This window comes from Vanessa atalanta, chromosome 8 (assembly GCF_905147765.1).
Source record: "Vanessa atalanta chromosome 8, ilVanAtal1.2, whole genome shotgun sequence".
Lineage (NCBI taxonomy): Eukaryota > Metazoa > Arthropoda > Insecta > Lepidoptera > Nymphalidae > Vanessa > Vanessa atalanta.
This window is the reverse complement of record NC_061878.1, coordinates 1,654,649-1,674,818: the sequence shown is the minus strand read 5'-3', so window position 1 is coordinate 1,674,818 and position 20,170 is coordinate 1,654,649. Positions and strand designations below refer to the sequence as shown.

Here is a 20,170-nt window from a genome sequence, read left to right as displayed (position 1 = left end):
TAAAAACAAAATATTTATATAAACGACGGCTGTGGACATTATTACATACTTTGGTTGTGAGATTAAGACTTAATAACTTATTACATACTGACGCCTTATCAATAAATTCTCCAATGCGCGTTCCACGTAATAGTTCAAATAGTTCATGGTAAAATAACTGAGCCCTAGTTTGTTTTCCCTATGTTCAAGATAATCAGACACAAATGTTTTTTTTTTTTTTAATAAATATTGGACAACATCACATACATTACTCTGACCCCAATGTAAGTAGCTAAAGCACTTGTGTTATGGAAATCAAAAATAACGACGGTACCACAAACACCCAGACCCAGACAACATAGAAAACTAATGAACTTTATCTACATCGACTCGGTCGGGAATCGAACCCGAGACCTCGGAGTGGCGTACCCATGAAAACCGGTGTACGCACTACTCGACCACGGAGGTTGTCAAACGTTAATGACGTTTTCTTATACACTCCCCACTTCCCACTCCCACGGAGCCTTAGCACCCGTATAACGTAACGTTTATCCACTCTTTGACGTAAATTTCATTAGCGAAAAAATGTCCCCTGTTTTCATTTAAATGGACTTTCTTTCACGGAATAAAATTCAATTAATTACATCTCTCCGGATGATCCGCGTACAGCTGATTTTTCGAGTACGGTAATGACGGTAATTTAAATAAGTAATACAATCAAATGAATCCATGAGGTTTATGGAATCTTTTTTTTTTTCACGTGTAATGTATATTTTGCACACACTGCTGAGCTTCCCCGTTTAAGAAGAAACTTTGGAGCTTATTCCACCACGACGATCCAATGCGGGTTGGTGAACACACATGTGGCACTTCTTCTTTATCGACACATGTAGTATCATCACGACGCTTTCTTTCACAAGCGATCACGAGATGATTTATAAACACAAGGTATTTGTCTAGGTTTATAAACAAAACTTATGTATTTTTGATATATGTATGTTTATATATGTGAAGTAATGAAGGAATACGTTTATTGGGCGAAATAAGGTTTACAGGTGCGTCCGATATTTCTTATAAGCCATATAAGAGAAGCAACCGAGACGTGTTCTGACTAAATCAACGATTGCAATTCGTGTCGTGTATTTCACGATAATCGATAACGGCGCGTTGATTAAGGAAAACCATTGCCTTCAGAATACTAGCATACATACATTACATTTACATTAGCAGCCTGTAAATTTCCCATTGCTGGACTAAGGCCTCCTCTCCCTTTGAGGAGAAGGTTTGGAGCATATTCCACTATGTTGCTCCAATGCGGGTTGGTGGATACACATGTGGCAGAATTTCGTTGAAATTAGACACATGCAGGTTTCCTCACGATGTTTTCCTTCACCGCCGAGCACAAGATGAATTATAAACACAAATTAAGCACATGAAATTCAGTGGTGCTTGCCTGAGTTTGAACCTGAAATCATTGGTTAAGATGCACGCGTTCTAACCACTGGGCCATCTCGGCTCCATGTCTACATGAGCATTACATACACTAATCCTTACATAATAATATAGTCTCCCACAAAATGGGTTTGTCGGTTATAAAATTCATTTAAATTAAGCCAAGGCGAGTGCTATCAAGAAAGCGCTTAGTTAGCGAACCCAAGTCAGAGTGCAGGGGGGACTAGTAGTGACTGTCGTAGGGGGAGCGTCATTCAACTTTGCATCAATTGGCTTTTCAATCAAGTATTGCTTGAAACGCCGTCTAACACCGTTTATAATAAGTGGTATTGTGCATAATCATTCTTTGAGCCTCACCTTTACACTTAAACAAACACCGCTTAAATGATCAAAATAATATTACATTTTAATCATAAAAATAATAATAATAATAATCAAAGCGCTTGGATTCGTTAAGCGAAAAACAAACTCGCCTAAATTGAAATAATTAAAAAAGGAATCTCATGAATTCGAAAACCACTCGTGACGGTACGATTGTAAAACGTCGCCCAGGGAAATCTGTAATCGAGTTTGTCTATTATTCCCCATCCCGGACTGATCCCGCAACGATCCCGGCCAATCCCGCAGGCTAACAGTGAGTCCCGAATTTTTATCTCCGTTTCGAGGGCCGATGCTGTAATTTTAGATCGGGTGAATTTCCACGATTATGTTTTACTTCTCGAAAGGCGTTCGGGGATTTATTAGTATCTCCATTGGTTAGAATTCAATCCTTAAATTGTATTATTTTCCTTATACTTTAAATTGGCCTATAAATAAATTGAAATCTTACGCCGAAAAAATATTTATAAATAAAGTATTTTACTCCCTACAAGACTGCATTATTAGTAACTTGGACTTAGTATATGCGTACTTCCAAGCAGGATGTATATATAGATTATACTTGATTGAAATAAATTCTGTGATTAAAATGATAGAAATAACTTCTAAGTTCTTCAAGGTAGAATCTACTTTTCGAACCGGTGGTTGACATTTAATTAAATACCGTAACGAAACGATTCGAAAGAGCTTAACTTGAATGGAGAATATTTGTTTAAGATTTATGACATGTCTTTTTAAATACGTAACGTAAATGAACTAAAATGAACCTTCATCCTAATAAAACCTTGAGTTTTCATCAAATTAAATATTACTAAAGCTAAAAAGGTTTGAAGCAGTTATTTTATAAAAAAATTTGTTCGTTGCACAATTTTTTTAAAGAATGCTTAAGAATGAAATGTAACAGAGCGATTTTTTTTTATAATTCTAGAATGGTATATACCACTTCGTCGCCTAAGATTTAATACAACTAAAAATTAAAAATAAAAATTGTTTTAAATAAAGTAAAGTAGACTTAATTCTTGCTCCAAATTTGGAGAAAGAATTTCATACATACTACAACATATAATATATATACATACATATATCACGTCAGCATTATATATACCTACCGCTAGATTATAGTCTATCTCGCGAGATTGTAAGCTGTTGAATGATTCTGGACAGTGATTCAACTTATAAAATATCGTTTATAATCTTTCAGTTAGTTAATGTTAGAGTTTATAATAAATTTAAAATTCGCTTCGATATATTGTAATCTACCGTAAAATAATGCCTTAAATTGTAAGCAGTATGTCGCGGGCGAATTCCTTAACAAATAAAATTAGTAAATAAATGAATCCCTCATGTATAGATATTAAATCCTTTGTACAGTATCATCTGTTACTGAAAGTTAAATCGAAAACGAATACAGAGATAATTAAATATATTTTCATCAGGGAGCATTAAATGACAAATCTTATTGGGTCCAAACAGTATTCGCTTTGTGGTTGACGAGGTCCGCATAACAGCAAAATGAGAGGACTAACGAAGTTGCTTTACTCATTACGTAAAAGCCTGCAAGAATAATTACATTTGACGACGCGATATCGTGTCGCACACGTAAACAAATTTATATTTCTTCTGGCAATTTACTAACCAGTTTATTTTTTGTTATTAAAAAACCCACGACAACTGGAAGAGATACGGAATACAACGGATCACGAAAACATGTAGGAAACAGAGAGCAAGATGGGATGTTTGAACATTTTCGTCGTAAGTAGGATAGAAAGAATATTTGGATATCTAATTTAATAAACAAAGAAAAAGCATCACAGTAACAGCCTGTAAAATTCTTACTGCTGGACTAAGGCCTCCTCTCCCTTTGAGAAGGTTCTGAGCGTATTCCACCACGCTGCTCCAATGCGGATACACATGTGTCAGAATTTCGTTCAAATTAGGCACACATGCCGGTTTCCTCGCAATGTTTTCCTTCACCACCGAGCATGAGATGATATATAAATACAAATGAAGCACATGAATATTTAGTGGCGCTTGCCTGGGTTTGAACCCGTAATCATCGTTTAAAATGCACGCGTTCTAACCACTGGGCCACTCGGCTCCCGACAGAAAGAGAAAGCATATAATTGACCAAATATACGATCGCATTATTTTGCCAATTAAAACATATTTACAATTTATATGAAATTATTATCTATCAGTGTAAATAATATTTTTGATATGCTGATCATATGGGCCACCTGATGGTAAGTGGTTACCACCGCCCATAGACAAAGGCACTGTAAGAAATATTAACCATTCCTTACATCAGCTATGCGCCACCAACCTCGGGAACTAAGATGTTATGTCTTTTGTGCCTGTGATTACACTGGCTCACTCACCTTTCTAACCGGAACACAACAATATAGATTACTGTTATTTGGCGGTAGAATATCTAATGAGTGGGTGGTATCCAGACGGACTTGCACAAAGTAGTCTTTTTCCTTTAAAGATAAACAATTAAAAAAACGATTGCACCAGTTTATGGCATAAAAAACCTTTATTTGAAAAAAAATCTGCTGCTTATAACATTTGCTGTCCTGTAGGTACGTATCAATAAGGACTAGAGTTTCAGGATTTATAAAATTAACATAAACCTGCTGCTACTGAAACATTGTCATTGATTTATTCTTCGTCCTAAGTTATAATGGTTCGTTTTACCTCACGCCCGAGGCGGAACGATTCTTCAAAGTTCCGAATTTCCAGGTCAAGAGGTTGGAGACATGAGTCAAAGTGCGGGTATTGTTTGCTTAGTAAATATTTGTATAGAAAAATTTCTTACGACCGACCTACGGTTGCTTTGTGGCAGTTTTGGCTTTGAATTATGTTGTTCTATCTATAGTCCATAGCCTTGAAATATCGTCTTAATATTAAATATATTACCTGTTTATTTAATTGATTTTTAAATAACATTCCATATTTAATTTAAAATCCATAACAAAAAATGAAATTGCAGGACTAGCTAGAATTTCAAAATAACCACAAAAAAAAAATATATAATTTTTATTTTTGTTCGTTTATCTGTCTGCGTCCGAAATTATCTGTAATTCAAATAAAAATTACAAATGTATACACCATCATATTTACACTATACTATAAATATATGTTTATTAATTACTATATTTTATATTATAAAATTATTGCAATTTTTAGATTTAATTGAGTTATTGTATTTCGGTAACGAGATATCGCCCGAGCAACTATTTATACATTTAATACATTTATTTTTATTTAATACAATACAATTATTATATGAGATTTAATCTATTTTTCATTAAAATCGGTTAACTCTTTCAAAAGTTATGACGACTTAAGTTTTAGCTACACCTTTATTCCAAGTACAACACAAACGATTAAAAAAAAACTATATGTGTGTTTTTTATAGTAAATAAATAAAATCATTTAAAATTGAATATATTTTACGTTCACGGTACCTTATGATAATCGTTGGTTATAAAAGCCCTTCTTTAGACAATATCGCTGTCACATACATTTTACAGGAGTGATCATCTGTGTAATTATTCAACATGAATAGACGCATTTTCCCGTGTTGAAGTCAAATCATTTTATACGTACCATGAAATTTAACCTTTAGTTAATAACTTACCTATTCATTTCACGATTGTCGCTGACAATAGAGCTGATTTTTCATTCTTCTGAAAAATGTTAACAGGCAATTGAAAAAATATTTAGTTAAATAACTTTTGTTAGCGATTTTGTACGTGCGTATTGGTATGTGATACAGGACGTGAATTTTAAATAATGATTCCAACTTCAAATCCGGGCAAGCCCAACATAACTTTCGTAACCAAATCTCCTCAAAAACAAGATGATTATTTAGCCCAACATTGGCCCATACATTTGCAAGCCGTTACAATACTTGAGATATGATCCTAGATATTTGGTATCTTTAAGTATGAGATAAATCAGTTTAATTCTGATTAATGTATTTAGATAAAATAGACTTTTCTTGCTTTTTTTTATAAACTTTAAGCTATTTTTATTTATGTGTTCTTTCTTTCGACTTGCTTTTCTGCAATCAGTGCGCGCTATTTGATTTGACCAATGAGCGCGCGTGGCACTAATGTCAACCCATGTATAGTTACCGAGTTATAATGTTAATTTGCTTATATTTCGAAGTTGATGCCAAACGCTATATATATATATATATATATTAAATTAATATTATTCTTTAGTTTTTATTGAAGTGTTGTATTTCGGTAACGAGATATCGCCTGAGCAACCGTTTGAATATATATATTCGAATACTGTAAGATTCGCTTCTTGGTTTTTATTTTCTTCTAATTTGCCAACGTTAGAATCGAATATCTCGTTCCACGAAAGATATATTAGATAATAGCTGAAACTGCGGCCTTATTCCCACGAAATTTACAAAACTTTACCCATAGCACACAAACCGTTACCTCCATTTTACCCTCGCGAGGGAGACAATAAAAAAATACCCTAAGTGCTTCCTGGAGACTCAAACGTCATACCAAATTAAATCTAAATAGGTTCAGCGGTTTAAACGTGAAGAGGTTACAAAAATAGCTACTTCCGCATTTATAATATTAGTAAAAAAAAAATATTAAAAAAAAACCTTTGACTTTCGCCGGTTCTTCTCATGTCAGGATGTTTCCTTTTCCGAAACGGTGGTAGGTGGTTTAATTTGACTATCAATAAGTAAGCGTAATGCTTCTATATTGAATAATGGAATTTAAGTTTGAGTACAGACATAACGTTATAAGTACAAGTATAAAAGTTATTAAATTAAAAGTTATAATTAAGTGGTAACAAAATTTTTATGATTACGGTAATGAATGAAGAGGGATAAAGGCCTTTCCTTGGGTCTATCCCTTGTTATCAAACCATCCGGGTACATGGAAAATACATTTAATTCTATCTACGTAATCAACACATACTACCTATTAAAGTATTAAATTCTGTCCTGGATATGATTATAGAATATTCTAATTGAAGTATAACAATAGTTGTAACGCGTTGGACTTCATGAAGACTTGATCAAATCACCTTCTCCATTCTGCTATGTCGGAAGCACTCGGTAAATCTCACCATTACAACTACAACATATATTATTTTTTTATCGGGCAAATGAGCAACCTAATAAGGGGGTTACCACCGCTCATAGACATTGGCGCAGTATGAAATTTTAATCATTTTTTTACATGAACAATTCGCCACCTAAACTAAGCCAAAAATAAGCCACGGTAAAACTGATGTGATGTTAGGATAATACGGGTCACTCTTGGTAATGTGTCTAAAAACTGTAGTTCTATTATATATATATATAATTTTTATTTATGATATACACAGGTAGGCGGACGAGCATATAGGCCACTTGATATAAATGGTCACCACCGCCCATAGACAATGGCGCTATAAGAAATATTAACTATTCCTTACATTGCCAATGCTCCACCAACCCTGGGAACTGAGATGTTATATAATGTAGTTACACTGGCTTATTCACCCAAACACGACAATATTAAGTATTACTGCTTGGTGGTAGAATATATGCTGAGTCGGTGGTACCTATGCAGACTGTCTTGCACAAAGCCCAAGCCCATCAACTATTAAACTAAATTATAACTTCGTATATAATTCCGAAATGTATCTTTATGCGATTTGCAATTGAAACCTTTGAGTAAAAGAGCAATAATAGAACAAATGTATTATATATAACACCCCGTATAATTGCTTTCATTGCTGACAGGAAGGCTGATTCATTTTTCCCATAGAATAGAAATTGCGATTCAAATGGGAAATGCTGCTAGTATTCATGTCACTGTTGCACGCGGTCGTGCTTTGTACTGTAGCTATTTTTAATTAAAATTATATGATTTATTAACAGAAACATATATTCGATACAAATCATTAATTAAATTACATCGAATTTTCACAGAACCAAAATATACGACGTAGAATAAACATCATGAGAACAATTTATAATATGTACCCAATATCATCAGTTGTTCATTTAACTCAGAAAGATCGTTACGATTTATATTCTGAAGTCTAACTCAAACTCAAACTCAAATTCCTTTATTCAATATAGAAGTATTACACTTTCTTATTGATGGTCAAAATAAACACTACCACCGGTTCGGAAAAAGAAAACACCCTGACCTGAGAAGAACCGGCGAAAGAAACTCAGCGGGACTTTTTTTTTACGTCAAATTAATTATACACATAATTGTATATGAGTAGAAACAGCCATCGTTTCATTCCCAAGGTGTGCTATCAAACATAAACTCACTAATTGTATAGTAACCTTTCGCACACAAGCGTTCCTTAACATTTTTTTTAAATTTCGCAACAGAAGGATTTTGAACGCTTTCTGGGATCCTGTTGTAGAAGCGTATACATTGCCCCACAAAAGAGTTACTGACTCTATGCAGTCGAGTAACAGGAGTAACAAGATTGTGTTTGTTCCTTGTACCAACGTTATGAGAATCACATTTTCTCATAAAAACATTAATATTTTTCGTAACGTTTAACGTTTTGTTTAAGATAACTATTTTTAATATATTCTTCAAAAATATGATCTGTAGGCTTAGAGAGCAAAAATGCATTCCAAGCGAAGTACTAAACATGTTTCGGGTTGGAACAGAGCTATGAATATGAAATCGTATCAGGAACGCTTACCTCAATGTTAAGAAGAGGGTCTGCATACTTCACAATTCACACGGATAATCTCTACTTTTACCGAAAGTGTACTAGCGGACTTCTTTTGTAGATAGAAAATACTAAACTCCACTTTGTACCGCCAAAAAGATATCTGCGATACAAATAATGCTATAATAGTTTTTTTTTATTATTATTATAAACCAGCCATGAATATAATAGAACTATAAATTTACTTAATGAATAAATTATTAATTAATTTGAAACATCAAATAGCATTTAAATTTCATTCATTCAATCATTTAAGCGAATTACGTACTTATATTAGTTAAAAAAAATAGATCAATACTCCTTAATATTATATACTAGTTTCTAGTAGTAATTGGGGGTAGGGATACAATTGTTAGAGTAGAATATAAAGTGCTATTCTAAACTAAAATCTGTGCCAATTTTCATTCAGATCCGTTCAACCGTTCTGGCGTGTTCAAGTTAAAACATTTATCCAATCTTCGCATTTAAAATATTATTAAGATTACAATGTTATTAAGATAATTAGTCCATGTGTTTCTCTAAAGTGATGGTTACCCTAACACAGTACAACGCCCCCTGCAATTGTTTTGAATTATTAATCTCACTATGAATCAGCTGATTCCCTTCAGTCTCATATCTGTTTATATGGTACAAAACTGTTTTTAAAAATTTAAACATTCTGTTCTTTTGTCACGTAAAAAGTTTTGTAGTTAAATATAATACCACCTGATTAAAATACAGTGCTAGTTCAAAAAGTCCCGTGTAATTACATTCATACGTTATTGAACCCGATATTGCCGGCACATTGACGTTAGTACATCATACATACATTTCATTATATACTTACAAAAATTTACGCAAGCCTGTTTATAATAGTTGCATAATGATAACCCCTTTTTTTAAATAAATCCGTTAAAACCTGAGTACGGTGTGAATAATATTAATATAACATGAGTATTATATAACTATAAAATTAAATCTACAAAAAGTATAAAATAAAGTCGGTATTTGTTACTGCCTTTATCTCCTTCGACGACTACTATTAACGATTCAACGGATTTTAATGCTGTTTTCACTAATATAAGAGGGATAAATGATCCAAATACATAAAATTTGTTAAAATTTCGTACAATATGGCTGTCTTATTAATCTTAGTCATTTTGCTAAGCGCATTTCTCATTTTCTTTATTCAATATTTGCTCCCGTGCGACGCCGTAGCCGTAGCTAGTCTTATTTATAGAAAGTTGAGACTTTGATGGTACTATGCCAGAATACTTCATGCAACTGTCATAAATTGTACAAAGTTTCAACTGAATCCGCTGCATAGTGTAGGAAACCATACGTGACAAATTATACATTATAAATAATTAATTACCTAACATCTGAAATATAATACCGGAACAGAAAGAACGTACTCAAATAACACAAATCGGATAACGACCAATGATAAAAAATTTGTTGGTTTATCGTTTTTTTTTTTTAACAACGTATTTAAAAAGTAAATAACGTATTTTGTTTACAATTAAATTTGAAATATCCTGCTGGCAATCGGCTTATTCCCAAGGTAACGTTTAGAACACGAACGTGGCGTGCTTCCAGAAGTGTTTCTGAAACTGAATACATTACAGATAATTTACTATTTGTATGTAGTTTAACTGAATATATATATTCAAGTTAACTTAAATAGGAAAAAGGGACGTCACTATTTTAGAGACCTAAATTAATTTTCATTTGTCAAACTTTTTAAAGCTCTTAATATTCGAAATCATGAAATTAAAAATATAGTCTATTCAATATTGGGGTATACTATACAAAAGTGCTTGTAAGCACTTTACAGGATCTATACTGAACGTTAATGTACCCAGATCATACTCAGTAATTTCTCATCTCATCAATTAAATTACGTCAAAAGTGTTGTCATTTTATTTATTAATTATGAACGTAATAATAAAATAACGTTGACGTAATAATAAAAAGACGCGTTGCTCCGCACTATCGATATTTTGTAATCGATTTTGTTTCTTCACTATAATATTGCACGCGATCCATATGCCTTTTTTATACTAAGATTAAATATATATATTTTTTAAATCGAATAAAAATCGTCAAACATTATAATATATTTATATTAATAACACTATTAAACATGCGTAATAGGTTTTAGTCTAATAAATATAAAATGGAATATAAAGTTTTCTGTTATGTCTATATGGTACATATTGTACAAAACAAACCACTAGTTTAAAGCGTTGGCATGTATTTCACAATTCTTATGTGTACATTTCAACGGAAGCCGAAACGGCGATGCTAGAAAAGCGATCGTCGAGTTAATAAATAACGATCGATCGATGGTTCAGTATAAAACAATATTGATTAATCTTTTCCCGCGCTCCCTCGCGGCCGCCATGCCCATCAGCCAGCTGACAGATAATGAATGGCCAGAGTGAAGCGACAGATTAAAAACGTTCACTTCACATTTTTGCGCTAGCACAGATTTTTACAGAAAAGGAAAAAATTAAAGGTATCCAGTTAGAAGTAATCACATTCTTAGTTTTTATTAAATAACTTCACTACTAAAACTGTAATATTGATATTTATATTATTATTTATTATTAACTACTTTCCCCAGTGGCTTTACTTAAGGTGGGGGTTGCAGGGATAAAAAGTAATCTATATGCTACTAGACAGCTGACTACAATCTGTGTTTAAAATTCCATTCAGATCCGTTCAGCCGTTCTGGGGTTATTGAGTAACAAACATCCATCCATCCAAATTTTTGCATTTATAATAAGTAAGATTGTTCCCATACATGGTAACGTCAACCGGAATATTCATACAACATAATATAAATGAAATCATAATATTTAATATCACATATAAATATTAACATTTTTGTATTTGTAACAAATGTGGAAATATTTACGAAGTAGATTATTAACTATTTACTCAAACCAACATGTAACAATTTTATTTTTAATATATATTAATAAAACACAGAGAAGATAACAGTGGCTTTACTTTAGTGGGCTATGAGGGTAAATTGGGAAGGCTAACTGGCTTAAAAAATAACTCTCTTCTTCACAGAATTAGCAAAGTGATCAAGTTGTAGAGACGACCAGATATTTTTAACATATTCATTGGTCTGTCAAGCTGATAAGGCAAATCCCGAGTTTCCAGGTTATAATACGGAGTCGGGCCAGTAAAAAGTATTTAATTTTGTTTTTGCCGTACAATGCCGGTTGGGTGGACCTGATCGGACTATCAGTGAAGATAGTACATCTTTATTTTCGTAAACATTTGTGCACAATTCTCTCATTCAATTGATTCTCCGATGGGTCCAAAGTCGAGAATCCATTCACAGATTGTATTGGATGCAACACAAGAACCTTAACTGATTATCACGGGTACGGCTAGCACTAATGACTTTTCATGTGCTTCAGTTGTATATAGGTACAATTCTCACGGCTACAGTGAAGAAAGTAATCTCAATTTTTTTTTAAAAGACTGAAGTACAACACTTTTAACGTAGGATTTATTAAAAGTTCATCTTCCAAGTGTGTTAAATAGTTGATGAAACTTTTTACGGAAATTCGTCAAATCTAAATTCAGTTATATGAAAATCGGTATATGAGTTAAAGATAGCTGTTAATAGAATTTTAAATTCACTTAACGGGATAGTTAAAATGTATAAAAATTTTTTGCTTGGAAGTTCGTCGCATTTGAAAGTAATAGCAACGACATTCCATATAAATTGGTGTTTAGACTTTTGCTTATGTGTTAGTAATTAACAGTTGTTTCATTATTTACAAAAAATCATCCAACAAGAGGATTAATTCGAGATGGAAGTTTATTTGGAAATAAATCATTTTTTTATTTAAAATGTTAAAGTTTTTCCATACAAAACGCAGGTTTCCCAAAAACTATTCTTTAATGTTTCAGATGAGATATCCCATTATTCCGTTCCATTCCAAAGGCCTAGTATTGTTGTATGTGTCAAAAGAAATGCCACATACATATACACCAACGAGCAGTGAAGCAGATTAATGGTATCTTCAAACGCATAGGTAGGAAAGAGGCTCTTGACCATCCTTTACTAATGCTGAAGTTTGTAAGCTTGAAAGCTTGTTACATCTGAACTGCTACGGGATTCAAGTAAACCTTTGAATGAACTGTTTAATTCAATTCCGTTCAATAGTTTTGGAACCCGGCACTATATATGTATGTATGTACAGAGCGCTAATTCTACAAACAAATTATCGTAATCGAATCAATAAATATCCGTTTCGTTTAGCCATTTTCCTATTTTACTAACACAAAAATCCAGGTTCGGTTCACCTGAAGTTCGAATCGAAAACATATCATAACATTTTGTAACCTATAAAGTAACTGTGTCCGTCTGTCTGTCCGTCGTCTTTCACTACCAACACCAATGAATCGAATTTGATGAAATTTGGTACGAAGCAAACTTCTACTCCAAGGAATGACATGGCTACATTTTTTGCCTAATACATGACAACCAACCCCTAAAACGAGTGTGAAGCCGCGGGCGATAACTAGTCGCTTATAGTAGAGCGTATATGTTAGTAGAATTAGTCCCTTGTTTATTCTAGAATGTACATGAATATATAAGGAAAAACAAACATTGTGCATGTTTTTTTTACTATTTTCGATAAATAATCCAAATGACTAAATTTAAAAATACGCCGTTTAAAACTATTATATAACAACTGATAATCACACAAATCAATGTTTACAGTATTTCATCTAAATAAACAGTATTTAACATAAATTTGAAACTTGAATTACACATCGAATACTTTTTAATGTAAACAAATATTTATCGTATAAAGTGTTAAACTAATTTTAATTGCCTTAATTATTTTCGTCATTAATTAACTCATGCGTTGTATACAATATTGTTGGACTTTTAATTATATAGGTGAACCCACTTAGGATTCGCCGTTCGGACGTCTTCGACTGAGGTTGTGTTGAATATTGCGATAAGATTTTACGATTTGATGAATTAAAACGACACCTGGCTTGTAAACTGGTTTTCGTTATCTCTGACGCGTAACATCTGGACTTTTTGCTTTGTATATGGACACTTGTTTTGTTTAAGGATTGGTTTTTGTTGTAGTGGAATAGATCTTTTTAGATCTTGTTTTTGTTTCAGTTTTTATAAATTAATATATATATATAAATATATATATATATATATATATATATATATTTTTTTTTTTTTTTCTTTCTTTCTTTTTGTTTGATGTTTTTATTTTTCGGCGATGGACGTCGACACTGAGTTGTCGTCCGACGCCTTGGTTGGCAGAAAACGCCCTCATGGGGGCCTTGCTATTTTTAACTCTGACTCTGACACGGAGACGGAGACGAGGTTAGCTGCGAAGAACAAACCTGCCATTCGCGGCAAAACCGCGAAAGGACGTGGTAGTGGTCTTGCTCGGGCTAAGGCTGAGCTGAAAGCCAAGGCCAACGAAGCCAGAGAGGAAGCCTTCGAGCGATCGCTGCGTAGTCGAGCGTTTCGAAAGGACGCTCCTCAGGTTGTTTTGGACTCCGAGGAATCCTCTTCCTCAGATGTACACACCGAGGATCCCACGAAGTTGGGTGCGGAGGAACTTCGAGCACAAGCTGGCCGAAGCGCAGCTCTCATTGTGGAGGTGGCCCAAAAGTCCTCTAACTTAAAAGAAGGCTTTGCAAAGAGGCTGAGGGAGTCGGCGGCTGCACTGCAGGGCATTGTAGACGCCTTAGCATCTCGGACAGAAGCCGAGGAGACGCGAAAGCTCCGCGTTGATAATGGCCGCCTGCGCAAAGAGGTGGACAGCCTCAAGGCCGAGGTGAAAGCTCACCGCCGCGAGTTCGCGGAGATGCGGACCAAGGTGGCAGGGGCAAATGAGGCATCCGGCTCTGCACAGGATGCTCAGATGGAGAAATTTAAGGCCTCCATAATTTCTTCGCTCGGCGTTATGTTTAACGCCCGATTTGCAGTACTAGAGGAACGCTTGCCACCCGCAAAGATACAACGCCCTCCGTTAGCTGCGGATAAGAGGCGGGAGTCGGCGCAGCAAATTGCTGCGCCCTACGCGCAGGCAGTCCACCCGGCTCCACTGCCGAAAGTTACACCCGTGCCAAAGCGGGCGCCACGTGCTGCTCCGACGGCACCTATCGCTGGTCCTTCAAGCGACCAGACTACGTCGGAGACGATTCCACCACAGGTAGTCCAGGAGATTTCCTGGTCTACTGTGGTTAAAAAGGGAAAGAAGGGAAAGCAGGTTTCCCCCCCGGCTGTTACAACCGCCACGGTTGCGCCTACGATGCCTAAGGCACGTCATGCGGCCAAGTCCAAGCTGGCCGCTCCTCGTACAGCTGCAGTGGTTTTAACGCTGCAGCCGGAAGCGGAGCAGAAAGGCATCACATATGCCCAGGTCTTGGAGCGCGCTGAGCAGAACGTGAAACTCGAAGACCTTGGGATCAATGGCGGGCTCAAAGTTCGACGCGCAGCGACGGGGGCTAGAGTGCTGGAGCTGCCGAGAGCACAGACAGAACAGGCGGAGAAATTAGCCGACAAGCTCCGCACTTTGTTGGATGGGGTGGCCAACGTTGTTCGCCCCATAAGAAAGGTGGACATTAAGGTGACGGGGTTAGACGACTCCGTCACTAAAGAAAAAATTATTGCCGCAGTCGCTCGCGAGGGGAGTTGCCCCGCTGAAATGTTAAGGTGTGGAGATATTTCACGCGGGCCCGGTTATATGGGTATGGTCTTTGTGTCCTGTCCGATAGCTGTGGCGAAGAAGCTGTCTGATGCCGGTCGTCTCTTGGTTGGGTGGAGCTCGGCCAGGGTGAACGTGCTGGAACAGCGCCCTCTGCGCTGCTATAAGTGCATGGGCCTTGGTCATACAAAGGCGCTCTGCCCATTCAGTGCGGAACGAGGAGGCCTTTGCTACCGGTGCGGCGTTGATGGCCACAAATCGGCTGCATGTACCGGGAAGCTGCGGTGCGCAGTGTGCTCAGACGCCGGCAAGCTCTCCGGGCACGTGATGGGGTCGAGGGAGTGTAACCCCCCCATCACGAAAGGTAAGGTGGTCCGAGATAACCAGACCACCGCCAACGTGGGACGGCGCCAGGCCGAGGAGGAAGCTGCAATGTCAGTATGAGCGTAGACTTCAGCTTCCTTCAGACGAATCTCAACCACTGCGCCGGGGCTCAGGACCTACTGCTGCAGTCCATGGTGGAGTGGGGGATCAACCTGGCTGTGGCCTGCGAGCCCTATTACGTTCCGCCCTTAACTCATTGGTTAGGGGACATGGACGGCACCGTGGCGGTCCTCACGAGAAGCGGAATCGGTCCACCCCTTTCACTCATTGAGAGGGGCTCAGGCTACGTAGTGGTGGGGTGGGGGGAGTTCGTGGTAATCGGAACATACTTCTCCCCGAACCGAAGTTTGGCTGAGTTCGAGATCTATCTCGGTTCGGTCAGAGCTGCGGTGGCTAGGCAGTCGTCGAAACAGACAATACTTCTCGGCGACCTAAACGCAAAATCGCGTGCCTGGGGCAACCCTGCCACGAATCCGCGAGGGAGGGCCGTACAAGTGTGGGCCCTACTCTCCAATCTGTCCCTCCTCAACAAGGGGCAGGTTCACACCTGCGTGCGCCAACAGGGGGGTTCTGTGGTGGACGTATCGTTCGCTACCCCTGTAGTGGCTCGCAGAGTGCAGAACTGGAGAGTAGAGAAGGAGGTGGAGACTCTATCGGATCACCGCTACATCCGATTTGAGATCTCCACCTCTCGCAGGCCGGCGGAACCCCAGAGGGTGCCGACCACGCTGCCGAGGTGGTCTCTCGGCCAGGTCGATCGAGAGCTGGTCAAGGAGGCTGCCATCGTGCAGCGGTGGGTTTCCGCAGAGAGAAGGGAGGGCGCCAACGCGGAGGAGCTGGCGGGTCGCATGAGCAGTTCCCTCAAGGAGGTCTGCGATGCGGCCATGCCTCGGACCCGGCGCAAGGTTCCGCGCCGGCATGTCTACTGGTGGTCGCTCGAAATCGCTGACCTTCGGGCGACGTGTTGCCGGGCGCGGAGGGCCTACGTCCGCTGTCGAAGACACAACGGCCTCGACGCGGAACTGGAGGGACAGTTGCTGGCCGCTTATCGTCAACTGAAAAAAGATCTGCAGTTGGCAATAAGTAAGGCCAAGGAGAGGGCCAGGGAGGAGCTTCTGGCGGGCCTCAACCGAGACCCGTGGGGGCGCCCGTACCGTAAGCGCCCCCGTCACGGAGACGCTGCCACCGGATCTTCTTCTGCGCCTAGTTGGGGAACTCTTCCCCCATCCAGGCGAGCACGTCCCTCCGCAGATGGCCCCTCGCTCCGTGATAGAAGACGCAGTGGCTCCACCACTGATCACGGAGCGGGAGATGGAGATGGCCCTCGGCCGCTTGAAAACCAAGAACACGGCGCCGGGTCCAGATGGGGTTCCAGGGCGTGTTTTGTGCGACGCTCTGGAATACCTAGGTGCAAGGCTTCGGGAGTTGTTCGACGAATGTCTTTGCAGCGGGCAGTTTCCGAAGCCTTGGAAGGAGGGGAAGTTGGTGCTATTGCCGAAGGAAGGTCGGCCGATGAATTCCCCTTCGGCGTACAGGCCAATAGTGCTGCTGAACGAGACGGCCAAACTTTTCGAAAAGGTCCTCGCAGCCCGTCTTGTTCAGCACCTTGAGGAGGTCGGTCCGGGTCTTTCAGAGGCCCAGTATGGGTTCAGGGCAGGCCGATCAACAGTCGACGCCCTGGACGCCCTGAAGACTCGGACGACAGAAGCGGTGGCCCGGGGGCAAGTCGTCCTGGCGGTGTCACTCGATGTGACGAACGCCTTTAACAGTCTTCCATTCGAGACGATCAGGGAGGCACTTCTATACCACGGGGTGCCGACCTATCTGAGGAGACTGTTGGAAGCGTACCTCCAGGACCGGGAGGTCCTCTGGGTGGGGGTCAATGGGGAGCTAGTCCGGCATCGGGTAGGCTGCGGCGTTCCACAGGGGTCGGTTCTCGGCCCAATCCTGTGGAACGTTAGTTTCGATTGGCTCTTGAGAGCTCCCGTCCTTCCCGGGATGGGGGTGCTCTGTTACGCGGACGACACCCTCATCACGGCGACAGGGCGAGATTTTGGGGACGCAGCCCGCTTGGCTGAAGTCGGAACTGCTCTCACCGTGGACCGGATGGAAGCGCTGGGCCTGAGGGTCTCCATTTCGAAAACGGAGGCTCTCCTTTTCCACGGTCCACGAAGGGGACCCCCTCGAGGGGCAAGTATCACCGTCCAGGGGACGGTGATCAAGGTGCAGGCCCAGATGAAGTACCTGGGCCTGATCCTGGACGGACGATGGAGCTTCAGGCAGCATTTCGCTCAACTCGGGCCGAAGCTCATCAACGCCGCTGCCGCCCTGGGACGCCTCCTACCAAATGTGGGAGGGCCGGGATCGCTATGTCGGCGACTATATGCCGGTGTAGTGAGGTCAATGGCGCTGTACGGTGCCCCGATTTGGATAGACGCCCTCACCGCTGGCAATCGGGCCCTCTTGCGGAAACCGCAGAGGGTCATAGCAGTGAGAGGTATAAGAGGGTACCGTACGGTGTCATGGACTGCGGCGACACTTCTCGCGGGTGATCCACCTTGGGAACTCCAAGCGGAGGTGCTCGCAGAGGTGTACCGGTTCCGGGCGGAGGCGAGGAACGGCGGCTACCGTCCAGGGTTGGCGGAGGTCGGGCGCATCAGGGCCATAGCCCAGCAAGCCCTGATCGCCCGATGGGAGGAGGATCTGGGGTCACCCACGGCAGGCCTGGCGACAGTGGAGGCGGTTCGTCCCCACTTGAGTCGCTGGGTCAAGAGAAAGCGTGGCACGCTCACGTTCAGGATGACGCAGGTACTTACCGGGCACGGATGCTTCGGTAAGTACCTGTACGTGATAGCGCGGCGGGAGGTGTCACCCTCCTGCCATCAGTGTGGCGCGTCAGTGGACACGGCGTACCACACCCTGACTGAGTGTGCTGCGTGGGGGCCCCAGAGGCATTCCCTGGTGGCGTCTTTGGGCGGAGACCTCTCGCTGCCGAGCGTCATCAACGCAATGCTCGGTAGCGAGGTGTGCTGGTCAGAAATGCGCTCCTTCTGCGAAAACGTTATGTTGCAGAAGGAGGCAGCGGAACGGGAGCGGGAGGTGGACGCTGCTGCAGACCCGATCCGCCGAAGAAGACCGGGGAGGAGGAAACAACGCTACGCGCACCTTCTCCCCCCGCCTCAATAGGCGCCACAGGAGCTAGGAGGGTTCTCAGTACCCCGGGAATCCCCCCTAGGAATTGGAGGCCCGCATAGGTGGGCCGACCGTCAGGGCGTCACGGTAGTATGCGAAAGCGATCCCGTGGCGCCTACCGATGAGACGGAGAGGGTACCGCTGGTTTTTTAGTGGGTATTCCGGTGTGCCGCTAACATCTTGGGCACCGGCGAGTCCCACATACCCCCCCACTTCCACGTGGGGGAAACGAGTAATGCGTTTTTCCAGCGAAAAAAATAAAAAAAAAAAATAAAAGGTGAACCCACTTACGAGTACCAATTTTTCCACTATCAAAGATAGTATGAGGAATTCAAGAGGTGGAAATTGCCTTATACAAAACGTGAAGTTGACAGTCCATTTCTGAGCAAATTTGACATCGGAAAATTTACTTTATTACATTTAGTCAAAGGATTTTCTAAGATTTAGATACAACTTGGATACAAAAACAAAAGTAAAAAAATGTTTCCAGCGTGGAAAAAAATTAAAAAACATACCTACTAACTCAAAGTATTTCCATACATAAAAGCGAGAGAAATAAAAATCGTTGAGTTCGAGCTCCGAATAAAGAGCTTACTTAATTCATTGATCGGAGAATAAAGACGCCTCGACGTATTTCTCGAATTTACAGTTTCAAAGTTATCTATATAATGTAGATCGATATACTATAATTTTCAACTGTTTTTGCGCTAGGGATATGTCATTTATACGTTGAATAAGAATGATCCACATGTTTAAATAAATTTAATAAAAAGATAATTTTGTTTGTTTGTATGCAGGAGGTTAATCTCCAGAACTTCGATCAAATTCTAAATTTTTTTTCACTGTAAGCTTAATTATTCTTAAGTTTTATGTGGTTCATATAAAATATTTTAAATCTTATTCTTTATTGATAAATTACAATTGGGCGTTTGTTTGTTAGTAAATAATATAAAAACGATTTTTATACAAATAATTAAAAAATCTAAAATTTTTATTACTATAGACTGTATTAATATCTAGGACATATGAATACCGAAGACACGTGATACCGTATATGATATAAAGTATCTTCGAAATTGATACAAAGTGGTATTGTGAATATATAAAAATCTATCATATTAGTGTAGTATATTCTGTACATACTTGTATAGGTAATTCTTATTGTTTCTTTGTATTGACAGCCGCGCGCCGTATAGTAATACCAATTTATCTAGTCAGATTATACCTATTATTATCTATTATTAGATATCAAGATGTAGTAGTGGTATGGTTGAAGATAATCAACTACTAGCAGGCGTGTGTAATTTTTTGAAATTTGTTGAAAATGACACCTTAAAAACAAATGAACTAAA

The 20,170-nt window shown here is 39.6% G+C and overlaps 1 long non-coding RNA gene across 1 annotated transcript; it reads right to left on the bottom strand.

Moving 5' to 3' along the window:
• Positions 1 to 878: 878 nt before the first annotated feature.
• LOC125065832 lies at positions 879 to 14,423 on the bottom strand. The gene is made up of 3 exons (XR_007119643.1): positions 13,907 to 14,423; positions 2,294 to 2,296; positions 879 to 889 (listed from the first exon to the last, which is right to left on the bottom strand). It is a non-coding gene; the product is annotated as an uncharacterized LOC125065832 (long non-coding RNA).
• Between the last annotated feature and the right edge of the window lie 5,747 nt (positions 14,424 to 20,170).